Source organism: Protopterus annectens, chromosome 8.part0 (assembly GCF_019279795.1).
Source record: "Protopterus annectens isolate FY-2018-M chromosome 8.part0, PAN1.0, whole genome shotgun sequence".
Taxonomy (NCBI): Eukaryota; Metazoa; Chordata; order Ceratodontiformes; family Protopteridae; genus Protopterus; species Protopterus annectens.
The window spans coordinates 1,317,677,156-1,317,699,554 of record NC_056741.1 but is presented as its reverse complement, the minus strand read 5'-3'; positions in this window follow the sequence as shown (position 1 = coordinate 1,317,699,554).

Below are 22,399 nucleotides of genomic sequence, written 5' to 3'. Positions count from 1 at the left end.
AAACTAGAATAGAAGTACTGCTACCTAATGATGTGTGAGTGCACAGTTAGTGCAGCGCTCAGCTGTACTACTCTCTCTAGCACTCCTTATCCCATAAACTGGAATAGAAGTACTGCTACCCAATGATGTGTGAGTGCACAGTTAGTGCAACTTTCTAATAAGCTAGCTAATGCTTTATGACTGATGCATAAAATGCAATAATTGAGAGAATCATGATTGAGTTTCTAATCATAATCAGTTTGTTATGTCTGAGACATGGCAATCAAGAAATTCACAGTGAGAGTAAGGCTTAAATGATGAGGCGTGGCATCCATGCAGAGGTCATATAACAAGCTAGAATAGGATCATAATTCTAGTGTGTGCAGATTTACCTGCACCCTTGTACTACAAAAAGGTACAGAAAAAAAGTGTATGGAAGTGTGAAGTGTTTGTACAGTTTTCAAAGCTGTAAATTACCACTGCGACACAGAGTGTGGTCACCACAGAAGGCTGGAGGTGCAGACAGCTTTAAATGCTGTTAAGTGCTTCATTAGCCCTTTTTGGAAGGTTGAATAGTAATATATATTTGCCACTGCATTTAAAAATGGGCTTGAAGTTCTTGCATTTTACATATACCTTTAGCATAATCGTTAAGGTCTTGATTTCACACGTACAAGGTACAGTGTTGGATTCTGACCTCTGATTATTGACTGGGCTTGTAATAGTCTGCAGACTGATAGCCTAGTATTTATGCATGAACTTCTAGTGATACCACAATACATTTTCTAGATGTTTGAGTAACTCTTAAGGTTACTGAGCAAAGGTTTTCCTATAATTTAGAGTGTAACCTGTCTTTTGACAATAATTATATTGATGCTATTACCCATCACCAACATGTTAAAATAAATGTAATTAAGGGACAGGCAGGGAGATTTGTGATAATGATAATCTTTTTAAAGAACTGGAAAATGTTGTTTATTTGTGGAAAGAAGATATGACCCAGTTTTTGTTAGTAACAACTGACACAGTAAAGACACAAAGGGATATAATGTGGTTACTTATTTTGAAGAATACCGTATACAGCTAGCACCTTGTATATCAGTAGTTGAAAAGGGTAGTGCCACAAAGGACAATAACGCTTTCCCTTTAACTTATAGTATGGATAGTGGTAGTATAAAAGGGTAGTACCACAGAGGACAGTAAAGCTTTCCTTTTAACTTATAGTATAGATAGTGGTAGTATAAAAGGGTAGTACCACAGAGGACAATAAAGATTTCCCTTTAACTTATAGTATGGATAGTGGTAGTATAAAAGGGTAGTACCACAGAGGACAGTAAAGCTTTCCTTTTAACTTATAGTATAGATAGTGGTAGTATAAAAGGGTAGTACCACAGAGGACAGTAAAGCTTTCCCTTTAACTTATAGTATGGGTAGTAGTATTATAAGAGGGTAGTACCACAGAGGACAGTAAAGCTTTCCTTTTAACTTATAGTATAGATAGTGGTAGTATAAAAGGGTAGTACCACAGAGGACAGTAAAGCTTTCCCTTTAACTTATAGTAGAGATAGTGGTAGTATAAAAGGGTAGTACCACAGAGGGCAGTAAAGCTTTCCCATTAACTTATAGTATAGATAGTGGTAGTATAAAAGGTAGTACCACAGAGGACAGTAAAGCTTTCCCATTAACATATAGTATAGATAGTGGTAGTATAAAAGGGTAGTACCACAGAGGACAGTAAAGCCTTCCCTTTAACATATAGTATAGATAGTTGTTGTTGTTGTTGTGTCTTTCGGCTTTTCCCGGTTAGGGGTCGCCACAGTGGAACTCTGGTCCGCTAATGATTGGCAGTAGATTTTTACGTGCCGAGTTGCTGGCCCTGATGCACCCATTCACGCATGTCTCCACACAGAAGACGCTCTAGCTGAGAATCGAACAGGACAACGTCTTACTGTGAGGCGACAACACTACCACAGCACCACCACAGTATAAAAAACATAGGTTCATAGGTGTGTATTAGGTGAACGACCACAAGGGCCTTTTTAATCCTAGCTGTGCACCCCAAATCTCTGACAAGTTCTGATACCCTTGATAAGTGTAAGAAGGGTCTTGGGAGGTGAAACATTTACAAGCAGGGGCCCTGGAGATGAACCATTTATGGGCTGCCTGTGTCCAATAGAGACATAGGTGCAAGACCAAGGATGAATTTCCTGTTCCCCATCCAATTGTCCAAGTTACACTGGAATTGGGTTGGGTAGGAACTGCTTCACATGGATGAGGAGCTGTACTAGAGAAGGGGTAGTTTCTGGGATTCATACCCATCTCAAGGAGCAAGGTAAAGTCCAATGATTAGAAACACTAGGCAGGTAATGGTAACTTGCTTATTTAGAGTACACAAAGTTTTCAGGCCAGCGCCCTTCATCAGTGTGTTACATAATATACTACTATTCACATACATTTAAACTAAAACCTTCATGACACAGCCCAGTCAGTAAAAGACAACAATTAACTGCATATTCATTTTTAAAGACATAAAACACATTTTAAAACATGAAATATCTCCTGTCTAAACTGTCTTGCACTCTAAAATTATAAAAAGTATAAAATATATTAAAAAAGTATACATATTTGTATATTAAACTGGATATATCAATCATTTACAGTAGTTAAACAGCGTTTCTCTTTCTTTAGTATAGGTTTCAAACTCACTGTTGCTGCATTAATACCACCAGGTGGAGAGTCTGCAGTCTCACTATCCATTCATACTCTAAAGTCTCTAGTCTGTTATTCAAATCACCTCCCCCTTTATGCTCCTATGCACAATGGTTATAATTCTAAACTTAAATTCATGGCCTCTTCCCTTTTCATTCATGTGTTTTGCAAGTGCATTAGTTTTAACATTTCTGCATATTTCAGATTTATGTTCTGTTATATGATCTTTAAATCTCCATGTGCACTTGCCTACATAGAAGGAAGGACACTTCAGGTAACAAGGTACACCACATTAGAAGTATAGCAGGTAGCATGACATTTAAATGTATATTTTACATTTGTTAATGACTGTATAAACTCAATACTATTTATGATGTCTTTACAACAGGAGCAATTATAAGAAGGAAAAATACCTACTTTATGTGGTAGTTTAACATTTTTTTTTTTAATTTGCGCAGTTCCTATAGGCAAAGCAGGGTATATCCCCCAGCAGTTGTTTCAGCTCTGGCATAGAGCCTAATAATGTCCAGTGCTTAGTTATAACATTTTAATATCATTAGTCCTTCCATTAAACCTGGTTATGTAGAGTAAGGGACCTTCGTCCCTTACATGATCCCTAAGGGGGGCTCTTTCTTTCTAAAATATGGCTTTGTACTACCCTGCTTATCATTAACCACATCAGTTTGTAGACTCTTGAGTGTAGCTGCATCATAGCCTCTGTCTTTAAATTCATTTACAGTTTGATCCAGCTGTTATACATTTTATCTTGTTTGTGTTCAGGTGACTTGCCCTAAACAAGTGACTCCTTATAGTGCTCTTAAATATATGTGGTGTATTCATACTTGCTCTATGGGTGTACCTATCATGCATACTTGTTCTATAGGTGTATCTATCATGCATACTTGTTCTATGGGTGAATCTATCATGCATACTTGTTCTATGGGTGTACCTATCATGCATACTTGCTCTGTGGGTGTACCTATCATGCATACTTGTTCTATGGGTGTATCTATCATGCATACTTGTTCTATGGGTTACCTATCATGCATACTTGCTCTATGGGTGTACCTATCATGCATACTTGTTCTATGGTTGTATCTATCATGCATACTTGTTCTATGGGTGTACCTATCATGCATACTTGCTCTATGGGTGTACCTATCATGCATACTTGTGCTATGGGTGTACCTATCATGCATACTTGTTCTATGGGTGTATCTATCATGCATACTTGTTCTATGGGTGTATCTATCATGCATACTTGTTCTATGGGTGTACCTATCATGCATACTTGTTCTATGGGTGTACCTATCATGCATAATTGTTCTATGGGTGCACCTATCATGCATACTTGTTCTATGGGTGTACCTATCATGCATACTTGTTCTATGGGTGTACCTATCGTGCATACTTGCTCTATAGGTGTACCTATCGTGCATACTTGTTCTATGGGTGTACCTATCATACATACTTGTTCTATGGGTGTACCTATCATGCATACTTGTTCTATGGGTGTACCTATTTGCATGTACATCCTTTTAAAAATAGAAGTTTCAAAACCATTCCTAGTTTTTTCTAGCTTAACATCTAAGAAATGTATTGTGGTCAGTGAATATTCCAATGTAAACTTCAAGAAATTAGTTCTACAAATGCTATTAGCTCATCAGAATTCCCCTTCCAAACCAAAAAGACATCATCCACAAAAATACTTATAAAATACAAAGTTGTAGACAAGCTTCAGGTGATCTTTTGTCATAAATTGTTCCTCCCAAAATCCTACTACGATATTAGTGTAGGTGTTGGCAATTGGAGTACCCATGGCCACACCTGCCTCCTGATGGTAAACATTTTCACCAAAAATAAACACAATGTTATTCAGAACAAGATCTGTCAGCTCACATATCGTGTCTATTTCTTTAGTTGGCATATTCCTATGTTGACATAAAAACATAAGCATTCCTTCTAGTCTACAGTCATTTGGTATAACAGTAAAAAGGCTGTTAATATCTAAAGTGATAAACATAAAATCTGTTGTTTTATTAGACTCATACCATTCATATAAACACATAAGGAAATCACCTGTATCGCTAATATAACTTCCAATATTCACTAATAGCTTACCAAGAAAAGATTGCAAGTATGTACATATGGGTTTAGTGACCCATTCACCTCCAGATACTATAGATCTCATAGGTGGTTTGTGCCTATTTTTATGTAACTCAGGTAGGCCATATAGCACTGGTATAACTGTAGATGGAGTATTAAACAGTTAAACAACTCAATACTTTAACCATTGTTAAGCTGTAATGCATATTCACTTTGCTAATATACTTAGCAGTTTCAGTACTGGTAATTTTGGTAAAAACAGATTCATCATTTAGAGATTCAGCCATCAGTGCATCATAGTCTTTACTATCAAATATTACTATGGCTCCTCCTTTGTCCCCGTCCTTTATAACAATATTGTTATCATTCTGCAGTCTCAGGACAGATTCATATTCAGCAAATGTTAAATTATACCACTTTTTAGCCTCTTTCTTAGCATAAAGTTCACAAATTTCTTGTTCACAAACATTGTTAAATGCAGCAAGTATTGGACAGTTTACAGGTGTAAAAGTGCTTGGTTTTCTACTTACATGAGCAGAATGATGTACACTGTCCTTAAATGTATAGTTCAGGCTTAAGTTTCTTATAAATAACTTTGTTAATGCTTCAACAACTGCGTCACTCACAGATGGAATGAACTTTAGTCCTTTTTGTGATAATGAGATCTCATCTTTAGTTAAGTTTAAAGCAGACAAGTTTACCACACTCTTTGTTAAGTCCTCTTATATTTGGATCGGCTCTGTGTCTGCAGTCCCTTGTTTCCCCATCCTCCTTCCCTTTGTTCTTTCTCTACTTTTCTGCCCCCAGAAGGATCTCATAGACACACTTCTATCACTTCTGGTAAACGTAGACAAATCCTCAGCTTACTGGAAGGTGACATTGTTCGTTAATACATCAATAGTGTGTTGGTTCTGTAGTGGGGGGGGGGGGCTGGAGTTGCAGAAACTCTATTAGTATGCACGGAAGTAACTCCACTAAGAACAGACTGCTGTTCTTGTTCAGTCATATTATTTGGACTAGTATGCTCATCAGAGGTAATTATGTCTAGTGCACACATGGATAGGGTGCCTGTTGCAGAGACGGGGTAGATTCTGGGATACATACCTGTCTCTCCAGCAGGTCCTATTTATATCACAGACAAGGTTTAAGTCTTTAGAATGGATAATTCTTGTACTGTTTGTTTTGTGGATATGTAGGAGGTCCATCAGAGTGGGGTCTGACAATGCCCTATATGCCAGGCATAGATCTTCCCTCATCAGTCCATATGAGACAGAATACAGGGATAGGGCCTTGAGGCAGTCTTCACAGAACATATTACTTATGCCCTGTATTCTTTTAGTGAGGAACCTCTATGGACATTCCAATTGTTTGATATGTCTGGTAAGGTACATACCAAATGGGGCATTGTACTCAATGATAGGCCTGATGAATGCTGAATACAATGGAACAATGACTTCTTTGGACCTAGATGCCATACCTTTGTTTATAAGTTCCACAACATATGATGATTTTCTCACTACTGTAGACACATGATGGTCAAATGCTAGATTACTGTCTATGTTTGTTCCCAAGTCCCTGACTACTGGGACAACTCTTAGGGTGTGTTGCCAATATAGTGGTTTCCAGGGGTGGATGACTTCTCAAAGGATACTATTATACATTTTTTAGCATTTCATTTTAGTCCATGGTTCTAGCATCAGTTGTTTGTCTGTCAGCCCTTTCTGGAGAACATATGTGTCAGTGGATGATTCAATGACAGCTCCTACTTTGCAATTATCTGTAAATCAACGAGGCCATTGATGTTGGCCTTGACTTTAGAGAAGTAAATGCAAAAAAGGACCAGTTCCAGGACTGAACCCTAAGGGACTCCACTTGTGACTGGCCTCTTTGTAGTGATAGACTCCCCAATTATAATTTCCTGGGTCCTGTCTGTAAGCCAGCTGGCTATCAACTGGGTGACATAAGGGTTTGTCCCTAACCTCTTAAGTTTGTCAATGATGCCCAAGTGGGGGATTGTGTTAAATGCCTTGGCCAGGTCAAGGTAGGTAGTGTGACCCATTTTGCCCTATTCCACTGTTTTGGTGGCCTTCTCAAAAAAGTGCACCAGATTGAGTAGGCATGACCTGCCCTTGATGAAACCAAACTGGGTTGGATCCAGTGTCTGGAGGTTTCCTATGTCAGTACTGATCATTTCTATGATAATTCTTTCCATGGTTTTGCATAAGAGATTAGTGAGACATATGGGTCTGTAGTTTCCAGGGGCTGTAGATGGCCCACCTTTGTGTAGAGGGATGACTGTTGCTGTTCACTATTCATGAGGCACAAAGTATGTTTGGCGGCTACAGTTAAATAGCAGTTCCAGAGGGTCTGATAGATCACATTTCATGCTATTTAGAAGGCATCCTGGGATAGTGTCTGGGCCCAGTGATGCAGTGTTTTTGGCCTTAGAAAGAGAGAGCATTAAGGATCTGTTCCCTATTAATAGGAGAGGGAGTTATATTTGATGGTATTTCCTGAGGGAAGGTTGATGAAGAGAGAGAGAGGGGTAAAGTTAGAGCTAAATTTGTCAGCCGGTAGGTTTGCTATATCTTCTTGCTCAGTATAGGTGGCTGCATTTACAATGAGCTCTGCACACAACTGTGGATTGCCTTTGTGGTTGCAGACATAGCTAATGAATGCCTTGTTGTTGTCCTTGGCCGGGGAGGTCTTAATGCTTATGATAATTGTAATACCCAGAATCTAATGTATTTAGCTCTATGTGGAAAATGAGAATGTTACTGTGTTGGTATGACAAACAGAAAATTTAAGGACTGCATTAGTAATAATTTGTCAGATATTAGAAGAAAAATTATTGCAAATGCATTATATAGGCACATATTAGAAAAAACTGAAGATCATGGTTTTAAGTTTATGATTTTAAAAGTGTTGCATGTTCCTTTACGTGGTGGTGATTTGAAACTTTTAACTGAAAATGAGGAATTAAAATGGATTATTAGAATGAAAGCACATATTCCCCCAGGACTAAATGGAACTGTGACCTTAAAACCATCGTTAAAGCAACTGCATCAGAAGATATAGCAATTTGTTTAATTGATTTCATTATGAATGTAATCACATGACATTTTATGTGCCTGAAGAAGCTATGGTGAAAGTTTTAACTTGCATTTTACAATAAAATTATTCCTGCAGTGGTTCCAGTGGATCCGTTTTTCTCTGTCTTGGATTTGCTATCAAGTCTGCTAAATTTGCCATCACTTTGTTTTATGTCATCAGTATAACTTTCTTCCTTCTGTTATACAGCCTATTGATATGATTCCACCAGGGTGACTTGTTTTTTGAGTTAGTTCTGTATTTCTTCCTAGTGCATACAGAACAGCTGCCTTTTTGCAGCTATTAACATGCTTGTACAGGGTTTGTGTGAACAGTTCTGTGTAGGCAGCAGTGTTCACAAGGTTTATGGGAGCCTGACATTTTGCCAAGTTATCACTTAATAGTAGGAAGTTGGCCTTAGAGAAGTTCCTGAATAGTGCAGTGTTATCTGGGGTTCCAGGTTTTATTTTTACTTCAAAGGAGACCATTTTGTGGTCTGACCTTACCAGAGAAGACATTACACTAGGGGGTGTGCATCACTTTCCCATATTAGTGAGGACCGGATCCAGTATGACTGCACCCCTTGTTGGTGCATTGACAATTTGGTCCAGGGAGTTTGTGTTTACAAAATCCATGAATCTCTGTGCCTGTATGTTTGGTGTTGCATATGATTCCCAGTCAATAGTGGGACAATTAAAGTCAACCATAAATATGGCATTGGGTTGGATGGTGAGTGTTTCCAATAAGTTTAAATAGATGGTATGGATTTCCTGGGTCATACAGGGGGACCTATAGCTTGCAAGGAAGTGGCACTGGATTTTGCCAGTGATGATTTGAATGTGGAGAAGCTCATGTACATTGTCCTGTTTGACCAGCTTTGAGGTATATTTATTTCTGATGTAAATCTAGATACCTCTACTTTTAGTTCCTGTCTGTTCAGTAGCTGGTCTAAATGTGTGCAAGGTATTAGAACTTTGCACTGTCTGTGTGATTTCCACAGCTTTAAGCCATGTGTCAGTGACTGCACAGATGTCAGCATTCTCTAGTGTGAAGAGAGCTTCTAGGAAGTGGAGTTTTTTGTTTAAACTCCTAACATTGAGCAGTAACACCTTTAGATTTTTTGTTTTTGATTTGCTATGTTGGAAGTACTTTCAATTTGGCATTGCCTAAAAAAAGCACTAAGGGGGAGGGCAAAGTTTTAGCTAATATTAGAAAGCCTAGAGGGGAGAGGTGCAGACCATCCCTGGCAAAGCAGCGTGGTCTGTTGACCATCTCCTTCCATGCTGACAAATATTGAACCCCCTTAGAATGACACCAGAAATTAAGCCAATTATTAAAGTCAGTCATCTTTTTCATATTGTGGCATCATCTTTGCAGAAGATAAAATGTTGCTCAATGCTAAGGTCATACCAGCCTAGGACACACAGTCAGAGAGCTCCATGATGTCTCTCTTCATATAGTCTAGGGAGGTATGTCTCAGGTCATTTACACCCATATGGAATATGACCGAGTCATACTGGTACTTGTGGTCCAATGACCTGAGTACGTGTGTAATGTGGTGAATCCAGACCCACAATTAGTAAGAATATGAAGGTGATTTAGTTAGCCTTTCTTTATAAGTAAGAGGAGATACAACATGAAATCTAAGACGGAACACCCATGCAATGAAAATTCATCCTTCCCTCAAGTTAGTATGGTATCAACACAGTGGGGACACCTTCAAGTGTGGCTGTAGTAAATTGTGTAAATTTATTTGTGAAGGACCAATGCTTATTCTAGAACATCTGAACAGATCTATGCGAATTAAGGAAAGATATAACTGTTTACACTCAATGGTTGTTTATTGTGCGACTTATGCAACATGAAATTCTTTTTATGCTGGTAAAACCAAGATGAGGTTAAATCAATGGGCAGGATTCACAAAGCCTCCGTGTAAGAGATACATGGCTTACACGGAGGCTGCAGTTAAACGGTGTGACGTCAGCATGTCATGCATATGCATGAGGGCATGCTGAATCACACCGAAGGCTAACACGGTCCGTGGAAGACAGTAGGGGGCGTGTCCGTAGGCCGAGCCCTGCAACTGGACACGCCCCCAGAAGAGTAAAATTGCCCAAAGTAAACACCCACGACAGAGGCCATGGAAATGTGAATAAACACAACACAACACATGCCCCCACAGACTATGAACATAAAATATATAAATGAACATCTTATATATTTTTTTAAATGTAAAGATGTTTGCCCGTGAGTGCGCTCGTTTGCGCGGGCGTGCCCGTAGCTTAGCCACAGTTAGCAGTCAGTGGAAAAGGATATAAGAACTAAATATGCAAAGTAAGCCAAGAAGCAATAGCGTAGCGGTAGAGACGTCAGCTGAAGAGCAGGCATTCATGGTTCGAGCCCCCACAACACCAACTTTTATTTTTAGTAAAATAAGCACGAAACAAGTCCCTGACAAACATGTACACATATAAAATCATAGTTCATGTAAAATGTAATGAAATAGTCCATTTATTTTGAAGAAATGTGAGATAAAATAATAAAAAATGCCAGATGTGCCTATAGCTGAGCTACAGTTTAACAAGGTGAGTGCATCTGCCCGTAGGTGAGCAGTGGTTTAACAGGTGCAAAATGAGTGCCCAAAGGTGAGCAGTGGTTCAACAGGTGCAAAATGAGTGCCCGTAGGTGAGCAGTGGTTTAACATGCTGAAACTGTGTGCCCCTAGCTGAGCTGAGCGTAATATGCATGCTGATAGCCAAATGAGGCGTAAACCAGCGCACCCCATTTGCACGGAGCTGCGCACCACGCCAACAAGCTAACCGACGGGCAACGTTGAGCAAGCCGTATCAAAACTGCCTTTACACAGACACACCCCTCAGCCTGTCTAGACAGTCATAAAAAATAAAAAGCAGTGGCCAGGTTCGAACCCAGGATACTATGCACCATAGTCAAGGTACTGAACCACTAAGCCATGACAGCAGTACCTATAAATGCAGTAATAGCAAATATATAGGAATGAATACAAAGTGGAGCATGACAAAGCAGGTTTTGTGAAGTTGATACAATTCCAAAATGGCCAATCACAGATATGTGCGGGAAAAATGGCATATATAAGCCCCATAGGCGGGAATACACAGCATAAACGATTGTAGAACTGACTTGCAGCCAGAATGACAGGAGTAGGTGAGGGTAGTTGCTTTCGAGCACAGAGGTGGGGCATTGAGGAGTCCAGATACATGGTCTGGCTCCTAGTCCACAATCATGAGGCCCAACTCATGCAGGGCCAGGTCCTGTGGGGAGCATATAGGGCTGAGGCGTGGGACCAGTTGGCTCATGATCTCACCAGTGCCACAGGGATTCCAAGGACTGGTGAGCAGGTTCATCACCACCATGCAGACCTGAAGAGACGCAAGCAGGACCAATTGAACCTTTGGATCCAGGAGGCCCGGCAAATGCCCAACGCCCCACTACTGAGTAAGTTACATGTAATTATGTATGTAAGAAATTAAACTAGCTGATATTATGGAGATGTGTATTCCAATATTACTTCATTTATATTACAGCTGCAGGTGTCCGTTCTGCGAACCGCAGAGCCTATGGCGATAGGCTGGTGCGGTTGCGCCACCAGGCAGGTCAGTAATCCTCTCCCAGTAACTGTAAAGAAATATAAAAGTATGACAGTTAGCAAAAGAGTGCAGTGTAGTCACTAAGTAATAGAATGTGCAAGTAACAAGTGTAAGAGTGTTTGCAAGTATTGCTTGATTACAAAAGTGTGTTGCAGTCTGTAATCCAAACAGAAAAATTAAAATGTCTGAAATAAAGTCTGAAATAAAGATGCCCCACCTGTAATATAATAGTACACAACCAGCAGCAGGCTGAAAAGTACAGCTGCAGAAGATGAGCAAATCACATGTGTGAAATATACCCCTGTTGAAATACTGAAACATGACAGAAGTGAGACTGCTGGAAAGGATTGTAATAACTACAGGTAAAACATGTCAATAAAGCCTAGAAGTAAGTACCATCCTGAATAGTAAAATGAAAACAAGTGAGAGAGTGTGAGAAAGTGTTATGAATCCACCAATAAAGTAGTAATAACCCCTGAATAAAGTATACTGCAGTCAGTACAGAATGAAATGCATGTGAGAAGCAAAACCAAACAGCAAAATCTGTTCAAAGTGTTGCTGCAGCTGGAATGTGTATCCCAAAATCTGGATATGTTGCTCTCAGTCTGCAATATGCAGATAGTATGATTGTCTGACATACCAAACATCCACAGTTGTCTATAGATATATAAAGCAAATGTAGCAGGATGATGTAGCTGAACAAAGCCAGATATGAATGTGTATGAAGAACAATAAAATGTATATTGATGTAGCAGTAACAGTCCTATCACCAAATTGAAGTAGTTATCATATAGGAAACTGTAGTTAGAACAGTAGTGTGTATATATGTGCAGCTATTAGAAATGTACAGCATATGTATTGGTATTCAGGTGTTAATATTATTTTCTTCACCCCACCCTATAACCACATATAACCCATTCCACGTGAAAATGGTATGTGCAATCACAATTAACACCCCTGGACATTTGTCCTGTTGGGTCATAAATATTTGCATGTCCGTTGATGCATCTGCCCTGTTCATACATCCAAACCTGATGGCCTGTTGCCATCAATCAACCCTGCATGTTGTTGGACTGTGTATTGCTGTTCAAATTATGCATGTGTTATGCTCGCTGTTCAATGGTGTGAATATCTGGGTGTTTGGTTAATGGGAATACTAATGCATGCTGTTACAACTAATTGTGAATGGTATTATATGTTACTAACCCAAACTGTCATGACATAATGCAAAACATAGGACGACAGGGAAGGCGGGTTCCAGCGGACCCACCTCTCCCACCTCAGCTGGCGAGTGCACCTGGCACTAGTGCCCAGTCTGGACCCTCCTCCGGTGGCCCTGTGCCACCTGTGGGTGGAAGCGCTGCAGGGGATGGGGCTCGTCCCCCCTCTGCAAGTGTGGCCAGAGGAGAACCACCACTCACCCTCCGTAGCGTCCGGACTGTGGTGCGTAGGGAGATCCAGGACTCTGTTCTTGGGCCCCTACGCCAGCTTGAGGCACAGGTGGCACAACTTACGGGCATGCCTGTTGACCGCCTACACAGCCCCAGCACAGCCCCATCCTGGGCAGTGAAGGAACAGTGGCAACTGCCCATGGGTGGGGATATCAGTTCCACTGTTGCCATCTGTGGGCTCATGGGCTCTGGATATCCAAACCTCCGTCCCCATCAATTGTGTAACCCCCCACACGTGTCATACACCGCCCCTGTATGCGTCTTGTTTGTCTTGTCTGTTGACCTACCCAACCTACCTCCCCAGCTATACCGACTTCCTTCACCTGACATACCACTCTCACCTGAAAAAAAAAAGGGCACTCTGTACCCACAAAAAATTACCCCCATACATAGCTGCCCATTCCGCACACATGTCTGCTGGACATGGAAACTATCAATTACAATTGGCTGTACAACAAGTATTATTGTTGTCCTGACACCTCTCTCAGGGGTGGAAGGTTTCAAATGTCACACCAAATTACATACATATGCACAGCTGTTGCTGATGAAGAAATGGGCAGCTATGGGCCTTACCTACATCCCTCCTGCAAATCCCAAGCTTGTTTCCCTACTGTCTTACCCTCTTTGTGACCCCTTTTTCACCACTTTCCTGTCTCCCCATTTTCATTTCTTTCAAAGAAAATAGCGCGGGTGTGCGCCAGAGTAAGCACTGTTAAGCGGTTGTAAGCGGTTGTGCGCAGAGCTGAACGCCAGTGCGCATGCGTCAGCTCCGCACAAACCAGTGCTAACCCGGTTACAACTGCTTAAAAGTGCCTTAGTCACTCTGATTGACAGGTCCTGTAGTCAGTTCAAAAGCAAAATAAAATCCCACTGTCAGTCCCGAACCCAGGACCTTGGAAACAGTAGTCTGCATGACCTACCACTAAGCCATGACTCTTATACAAGAACATTGTGCTAAAATAAATATATCATGTAATAGTAGGAATGAATGTAAAGGGAATATAGGATGTGTAGTACACAAAGCATGTCATTTAGAATTACTGTCAAAACTAGTGGATTTCCATAATAGTAGTGTGTGAACAGAAACAGCCATGCTATTTGGTAGCTAGTAGGTAATAATGTCAGTTAATGTACATATATAAATGTATGTATATTTACATATATATATATATATATATATATATATATATATATATATATATATATAGTTGTAGGTGTCATTGTGCATACACACTTACTACAGGGAACAGGAGAGAGGAATGGAGAAATGTGAATCTACAACACAGCCTGAATCATGAGAGAGATACTAACCTTTACACTCACAGAACAGTGTCCACAGCATACCAGCATGGACCCGCCCTTCTGAAGGGCAACGCCTATCTCACATACCCTTTTATAGCACTGTCCTGAAATCACAGTGAGAACTGCAATCAGTACACAACTGGCTGCATGCAATTAGCAAATGCTGGCTTACAATTGGTGCAGAGGCCATCACATGGACCTATGCAGATACCTACAAAAGCATCCTGTACTAACACTCCACACATGCAATACGTTCATTGCACTGTCTGGAAGCAGACAGAGGGAGAGAGACAGACAGAGACAGAGAGTGAGAGAAAAAAAATACACACGCTACACACTGAGTCTAAGCTGTCAGCAGTGACAGTAGCAAGCCGTGCCAGCAGCAGCAGGAAGCAGAAGTAGTGGTAACGCAACCAGCTGCGACAAACACAGGTAATGTAAAGTAGCAGGTTAATAGTCTGCATACTGTGAACCCTCCAAATGTGTCATAGGTCTGTATCTATAGGTATGTCCATGTGATATGTTGTGTGTACGTAGTTCCACCAAAAGGGGATGACTATACATTACATGTCAGTCAGTGTTAGGCCATGATCCTGGCAGCAGTTGTCTGTGCGTTGCCCTCATCAATGGCTGTAGTGACTGTTTTGAAAGGTCAACCAGGTTCAAAAGGCAGGATCAGCCCATCACAAAGGCAAACTGGCCGGGAACAAGTGTCTGCAGGTACCCAATATCGCTGTATATGCATCCCATACTGAATAATTCCATAGCTTAGCAGACCAGGCCGGTTATGCTTATGATGCGGTAGTTCCCAGGGTCAGTAGAGGTGCCTCCTTAGTGGTGTGGGACCACTGTTGCTGTATGCCAGTGTTCAGGTACATATCCTGTAGTACGGCCAAGGTTAAATATCAGTCTTATATGCGGTTGTATGTCCTCTTGAGTGCACGTAGCACACATCCAGGGATACCATCAGGTCACAGTGATGCTGTGTGTTCTGCTTTGCTGAGGGCGGCCCTCACCTGGACATGTGAGATGATAGGGAGGTTACATTCAGCTGTGATAAGTATTTCTACTTGTGTGGGAGAAGGAGGGGGGATACGTGCACCAAACCTGTCTGCAAGAATGTTGCCAATATCTGTGTGTTTGGTGAATGTTAAGTAGGTGTGTATTAACTCAGAGCATATCTGAGGCATTTGGTCCATATGTGTAACATAACTGAAGAAGGCCTTGTGGTTATCTATAGTGTTTGTGGCCATTTCCCTCCCAGAGTAGGCCGTGGCCGTTGTTATGAGAGACCGTAGCGTATTACCAGTGCTGACCACAGATGCCTTCCCTTAATGTGAATCTGCTCTGTCCTGCAGTAGCCTCCTGCTATTGTTATACAATCTGCCTCTGGCTGGGGTCCACCGGACAGGATGCCTAACCTTTGTGCATAGGGTCTGGGTTAGAAATGTGTGTGCAAGTTCCATGCAATCTGTGGGATGTCCGTGGTAAGCATTCGCAAAGGGGTCAGCAGTGTGGGTTGTGGCTTCCACTGGCCCAGTGGGCTGCATGGATACCATCTCAGTCCTAACAAGTGAATAACTGTCTAATCACATACATATCAAAGTAGTCTACTGTGCTGGTGGTGGTGGTGGGATATGTATATCCAGGCCGAGTAACTTGTGTCCACATCACACTAGTGGATGGCGTTCCACATACAGTACCTTGGTATGAACCCCCAGAGTGAGGTTGTGCATTGGACCTGTCGCAGTGTGCTGACCGATGGGGCATGCTACTATGTTGTATGGAATGTGGCAGGTATTGTTGCACAGGTGTTGGCTGAGCACTGATATCTGGCCATGTACTTGTGTATCCACCACGAGACACACACATGCAACATATGGGAGTAGTAGTATATCACTACACTTGAGTATCATGTATAGTATGTGTGCCATATATTGCTGACATAGTCTGCTGATATCCTGTTTGTGTTCTCTTCCAGGGAGATGGCGTCAGCGTAATCCCGCCTACTCTGCAGCGGAAGATGAGGAGATACACCAGAGCCTGGTGCGGGATTATGACATACTGTTTTCCCGCACCAGCCAGAATCAGCAGGAGAGGGCTGCACTGTGGCAAGACCTTGTCCGTAGGGTAAATGACATTGGCACGCATAATAGGACATATGAGCAGGTGCGACATCACTGCAGTGATTTAATCAGAAATGTCCGTCAGCGCGTCGGATATCCACAGGCAACAGGTTGCCACAGGAGGTGGGGTGGCCACACATCCCCCCCTCACCAGACTGGAGGGGCTACTCCTAAGTGTTGTGGCTCCAGCCCCGGAACAGCAACAGCAATACACCTGCATCATGATGGAGGCTGGATCCACACAGCAGCACGACATGGAGCGTGCAGGTAATATGCCATATGTACACTTGACTGTTCTGTACACTGTTAGTTTATGCATGTGTAAGGTGTGTCCGTGGTATGTAGCTGTCAACATAGTATGTAATTGTGCATGTGTGATATTGGCAATATCAGCAGCTGACGTGTGAAAGGCAACTGGTGTACTACTGCACTGTATCATATGCAGTATCAATGGCACAGTTGTGCCCACTGACATTAATCTCCTCATTTCTGCAGGTCCCTCCGGGGTTACAGCAAGGCAGGCCATCCATGCTGGTGAGTGTGTTTAACAATACCTATAATAGTCCTGATAGTGCTAGTAATACTAGTGTAACTCAGTAGTGCTCTGTGTGTATACTGCGGGGTGTGTGCATGTGTGCAGGTGTGCCTGTGTCCACGTGTGCATGTGTGCATGTGTGCCTGTGTCCACGTGTGCATGTGTGCCTGTGTCCACGTGTGCATGTGTGCATGTGTCCACGTGTGCATGTGTGCATGTGTACACATGTCCACGTGTGCATGTGTGCATGTGTGCATGTGTCCATGTGTGCATGTGTGCATGTGTGCATGTGTGCATGTGTGCCTGTGTCCATGTGTGCATGTGTGCATAAGTGCATCACTGGTAACATTGTGTGGACACTGTAAACTGTGTTTCCTGTCTTCCTCCCACAGGTTCTGGTGCTGCTCTGGTGTCCTGCAGCAGGGAACCTGAATCTGGTGCCACAGGTACTGGTAATGATGATATCTGTGTAATGGTACAGGAAGGTGTGTCAGGGTCCGCCATTGGTCAGCCAATTGACAGTACACAGCTGTCAACCCCATCATTGCGCACAGTCATCCTGCCAGTACATCCTTTGTCACCATTGTCCCTAGGTGATGGACAGGATACAGTGGGCATTGACCAGGGTAATGTGGTATCTGTGGCACATGCTTCCCCACACAGCAGCCATGGGCAGGGTCCTGCGATGGTACCACACAGACAGTTGCCCATGGGTTCTCGTGGGAGCATCCGTGGGCATACTGCCTCTGGCAGACGTGCCCAAAGAGGTCTGTCAACCTCAGCTATGTTTCGGGCTGTCATGCAGGCACAGTCACGTATGGAAAGGTACACCAGACAGGGTCTGAGGGAGCTGAGAGCATGTCGCACAGCCATGACTGACAGTATGCGTGACATCGCGGATGCTATCCGTAATTTCACCGATGTCATAGACAGACATTGTGGGGACATATTACAGCAGTTCCACAACCAAATGTCCATGAGCCAGGGCAATGGTGGGTGGTTGCGGCGTCGCGTGGCCGTATGCCAGCAACAGCAGCAGCTGGCAGTCGGCGCGACAACAGGCCCGCGACGCCCCATAGTGCCAGCAGCAGCCCCAGCAATGCTGGGTCTGTGCTGTCATCGAACGCCCCAGGAGACCACGCGTGCGTGGCTCTGGACAGTCCCAACAGGGACCTGTGTCCAGTCAACACACTCCGCTTCTGATGACAGTACCCAGTCTGGCTTAGTACCGGATATGGTCCGTAGCACCCTGCCAGGCACAGGTACCATGTCCGTGCCCACAGACACTGATCTGTATGACCTGCCAGGTGCAGTCTGTGGCTGTCCACAAACCCCTGTATATGGCAGCCATGAGGTGGAACTGTGTGCGTGCATACACACATGCGAAATGTTAACACCTAGGGCTACCACATACATGCACACACTGCACCAACAGTGCCCCACCCTGTACTGCTGTCCCTCACCAACACACATACACACACATGTCAATTGGTGGTATCAGTGGCAGACTCAGGCATACCTAATTCACACCCTGTGCATATGATGAAACTGTGCCACCTCCTGCAATCTCCAACATCAGTGCAGGAACAGGTAAACACGTTGCTGATGCACAGGGTGACTACATAGAAGTGTATTAGTAGTATCATGTTGGTAACAGTACAGTGTGCTGATATGACTGTGTGTATATCCCAGCATGCCTGATGCAGTAACCGTATGACTGTCCTGAATTGTTATCTGCACCCATAGTACGTACCAAAGTGTAACAGCTGCACATAATTGCATACCGGTGGTAAGGATGTCAACAGATAGCCACATACATGGGTAGCACAGGGGGGAAGCTAATGCAAGTAGTGATATGCAATGATGGACATGTACAGTAATGGTGGCAAGTTGCCCACAATGAGTATGCAATGTGGAAGTTTGCATGTTGATATGTGTGCAGTACCAATGTAATCCAAATCACAATTAACTATGACATAATATCAGTTCTACCATGGGCATCTGCGCTGTGCATTCCTGGGTACATGTTGATAGTGCCTACATATTTGCACTGTTACCTACTGTTAGTGTTACCCCTTCTTTGTTGTACAATGGACTACTTCCAGCCCTGCTTACTGTAGCTTTGTTTGCATGCATGTTCGCAGGGTTCCCTGGAACACTGCTTCCACCTGCAATGCAGAGTTACAGTGCTTCTGTGGACTCCTAGTGACATCTGCATAGCGTACGATACGTATGTCAAGTTTACACATGACAGAACGTCACTGTCTGTCCTGTTCGCATGTACGTTGCCTGTGACACATTGCACATGTCTTACCTGGCATTTACCCACGTGTGCAGTCATATATGCCAGTGCTATGAAACAGTAGCAGTACACCCACACATACACACCTTCAGTATGTTGTTCCCCATTGGCCCTATGTGTTGGTACTCACCATGGCAATCACACTACTAGGGTAGCATGTGCAAAGGTAACCTGTGAATCACCTCTATGGTCCAGTTGTGGTTTATGTGAGTCATGTGGCAATGTCACAGCTGCCACATGTATGCAGTCAACCATCACCCTTGGCCAGGAACGTACAACACATGTGTGGGATGCCACCACATAGCCAATCTGGGGACTGAGCACTCTGAACCCAGTAATGCCATACCCTGTCAGGTGGCATGTCATACTACAGTGACTACAATACCAGTCAGACATAGACACGCACTGACAGCAAGCTGAACACACTGGGGCATACGTGGGGACTCAGAATAGCATCCTGCCTGAGCATCACACACCTCCGCAGCTGGCACACAGGCATATGTTACGTCAGAACAGAGCACATGCCACACATGGCACACACATCCCATGTGCCACACACTCACAGCCTGTAGGGCTACACAACACACCTGCTACAGATGTGTCAGGTACCTCTCTTGGCCGCTGCAGTGGGGTCCCGCTCAACAGGCTGTACATGGTGAAGGTCACAGTGATATGCCTCTGGGGCACTATGGTCCACCACAAAACACATGCATACAGGTCAGTCAGAGGCATGGACACATATGACTCAGTCATTGACCATGCCACTATGGATGACCTGAGACATACCTCCCTGGACTACATGATAGGGAACATAGAAGGGATCTCTCAGCATGTGGCACGGGCCAGTATGAGCCTGATCTTGGTTGCCATCATACCCTCACCAGGTATGCTACCACTATATGTAGGAAGGGTGTTCTATGTCTACATTCTGCTCAGTCTCCAATGTCATTCATAGGGTATCCACTGGCTGTCAACGTGTGCTTACATGCTAGGGAAGCCACAATGATGTGCGAGGGGCAGCTTGCACGTGACACCCATGGCCCAATGTATATTGGCGAAGCCCCTTGATACACACATACTGCCTTATGCTGCAGGACATGGATTACATAGCCACCTCCGCGGGTATCACACAGGATAGGACACTAACAGTGATGCTACACAACACCAGCAGTGTACACCGCAAGATGCATGCACTGGACACTGTCCTCAGCACGGTGAACTGCAATGTCTGTGCAGTACCAGAGTCCTGATTCACGGCTCACAGGTGCAACCCATCACTGCCAGGTTATACCTCATACCATGCCTGTCGTCCCCTACACATGTAACACTGGACAGGGGGGTGGTATCCCAAGGCACCACAGATACACACACCTCCAGGTTGTTGGCACAGCACAAAGCATCAGGGCCTATTCATGTGCAGCTAACAGTGTGTCGGACTGCCGTCTGGTTCATAGCCTGGCACACACAACCCTCCCATACACAGGAAACCCACCTATCCTCCATAACAACACTGGCAATATGCAAGTCTCAAGAACTGTCTTTATATGGCTGGACTGCATCCAGCCAAACATTGTGCGTGAGCATTACTGTAGCTACAACACACTAGTTGAAGGGTTCCCAGCATGTGGTCACTGAATTGCAGTGGAATGACATGTTACCACTCCCACAACAGGTGGGAACATGCAGCACCTGTACATCGACTACATGTAGACTATATGGCCCAGACCAGATGTGTATCCCCTGCTGTAGGTATTTTACCATATACACCCACACTGTATAGACACATACCGCGTGCGGCCCCTGCACAGTAAGACACAGTCATATTGTTATGCATTGCAAATACCATTTATCCACTCGAGGCATGTGTCAGACATGGTAACTACTGCAGGTCACAGGTATTTATGTGTATGTGTCACACACATACATCATGTGTGCATTGCCATTGCTGGTTTAGGCAATGGCATGCATTGTTATGCACAAAGACCCACACAAGGTCATAATGTGTGACACAACCACACGTGGCAGTTGTGGGTTACCAAAACATACCTATCTGTACTCTGACAATGGTAATAGACCCAGTAGCAGAGCGCACTATTGGCATTACTGGCCAACTAGCCCTGTTTGGCTGTGCTGATAGTGTGGTGACATCCCCTGTGTTTACTGGGGGAATATGCAGCATCTGGTGTATTGTAGTATTTGCCAAAAGGATCTGTTCTCTCACACTTGCATTTACACACACCCTACTACCCACACACACACACTTGCCATTTGCAGGATTCATACCCCTACCTAACTAAGTCACGACACGTGAGAGAGACGCATTAGCGAAGTGCACTATTCGGATTACTAGGAGGTTCCTCTTCTCTGGCTGTACTTATAGGGTGCTGACATCATCAGTGTTTTGAAAGGGTAATGTGCATCAGGTAGTGTGATCTCCTGATTGCCAAAACTAACATGTTTTTCATACAGAATTGCACACACACAAACTCCCCACATCCAAACACACACACACTTGCCATTTGCAGGTTTCAAACCCCTACCTAACTATGTTATGACACTTGAGAGTGACGCTGTAGCAGACTGCGCTATTCGGATTACTGGTAGGTGTCTCTTCTCCAGCTGTATGTATAGGGTGCTGACATCATCACTGTTTGGAAAGGGTAATGTGCATCATGTAGTGTGATCTCCTGATTGCAAAAAAGCACATGTTTTCATACAGAATTGCACACACACAAACTCCCCACATCCAAACACACACACACTTGCCATTTGCAGGTTTCAAACTCCTACCTAACTATATTATGACACTTGAGAGAGACGCATTAGCAGAGTGCGCTATTTGAATTACTGGGAGGTTTCCCTTCTCCTGCTGTACTTATAGGGTGCTGACATCATCCGTGCTGAGATAGGGGAATGTGCATCCTGTAGAGTGCTTTCACAGTTGCCAAAAGGGACATCTCCCTCACACAGACTTGCACACACACTAACCCCCCCTCCACACACACTGGGCAGTTGCAGGATTCAAACCCCTACCTAACTATGTTATGACACTCGTGACAGATGCATTAGCAGAGCACGCTATTCGAATTACTGGGAGGTTTCCTTCTCCTGCTGTACTTATAGGGTGCTGACATCATCTGTGCTGAGATAGGAGAATGTGCATCCTGTAGAGT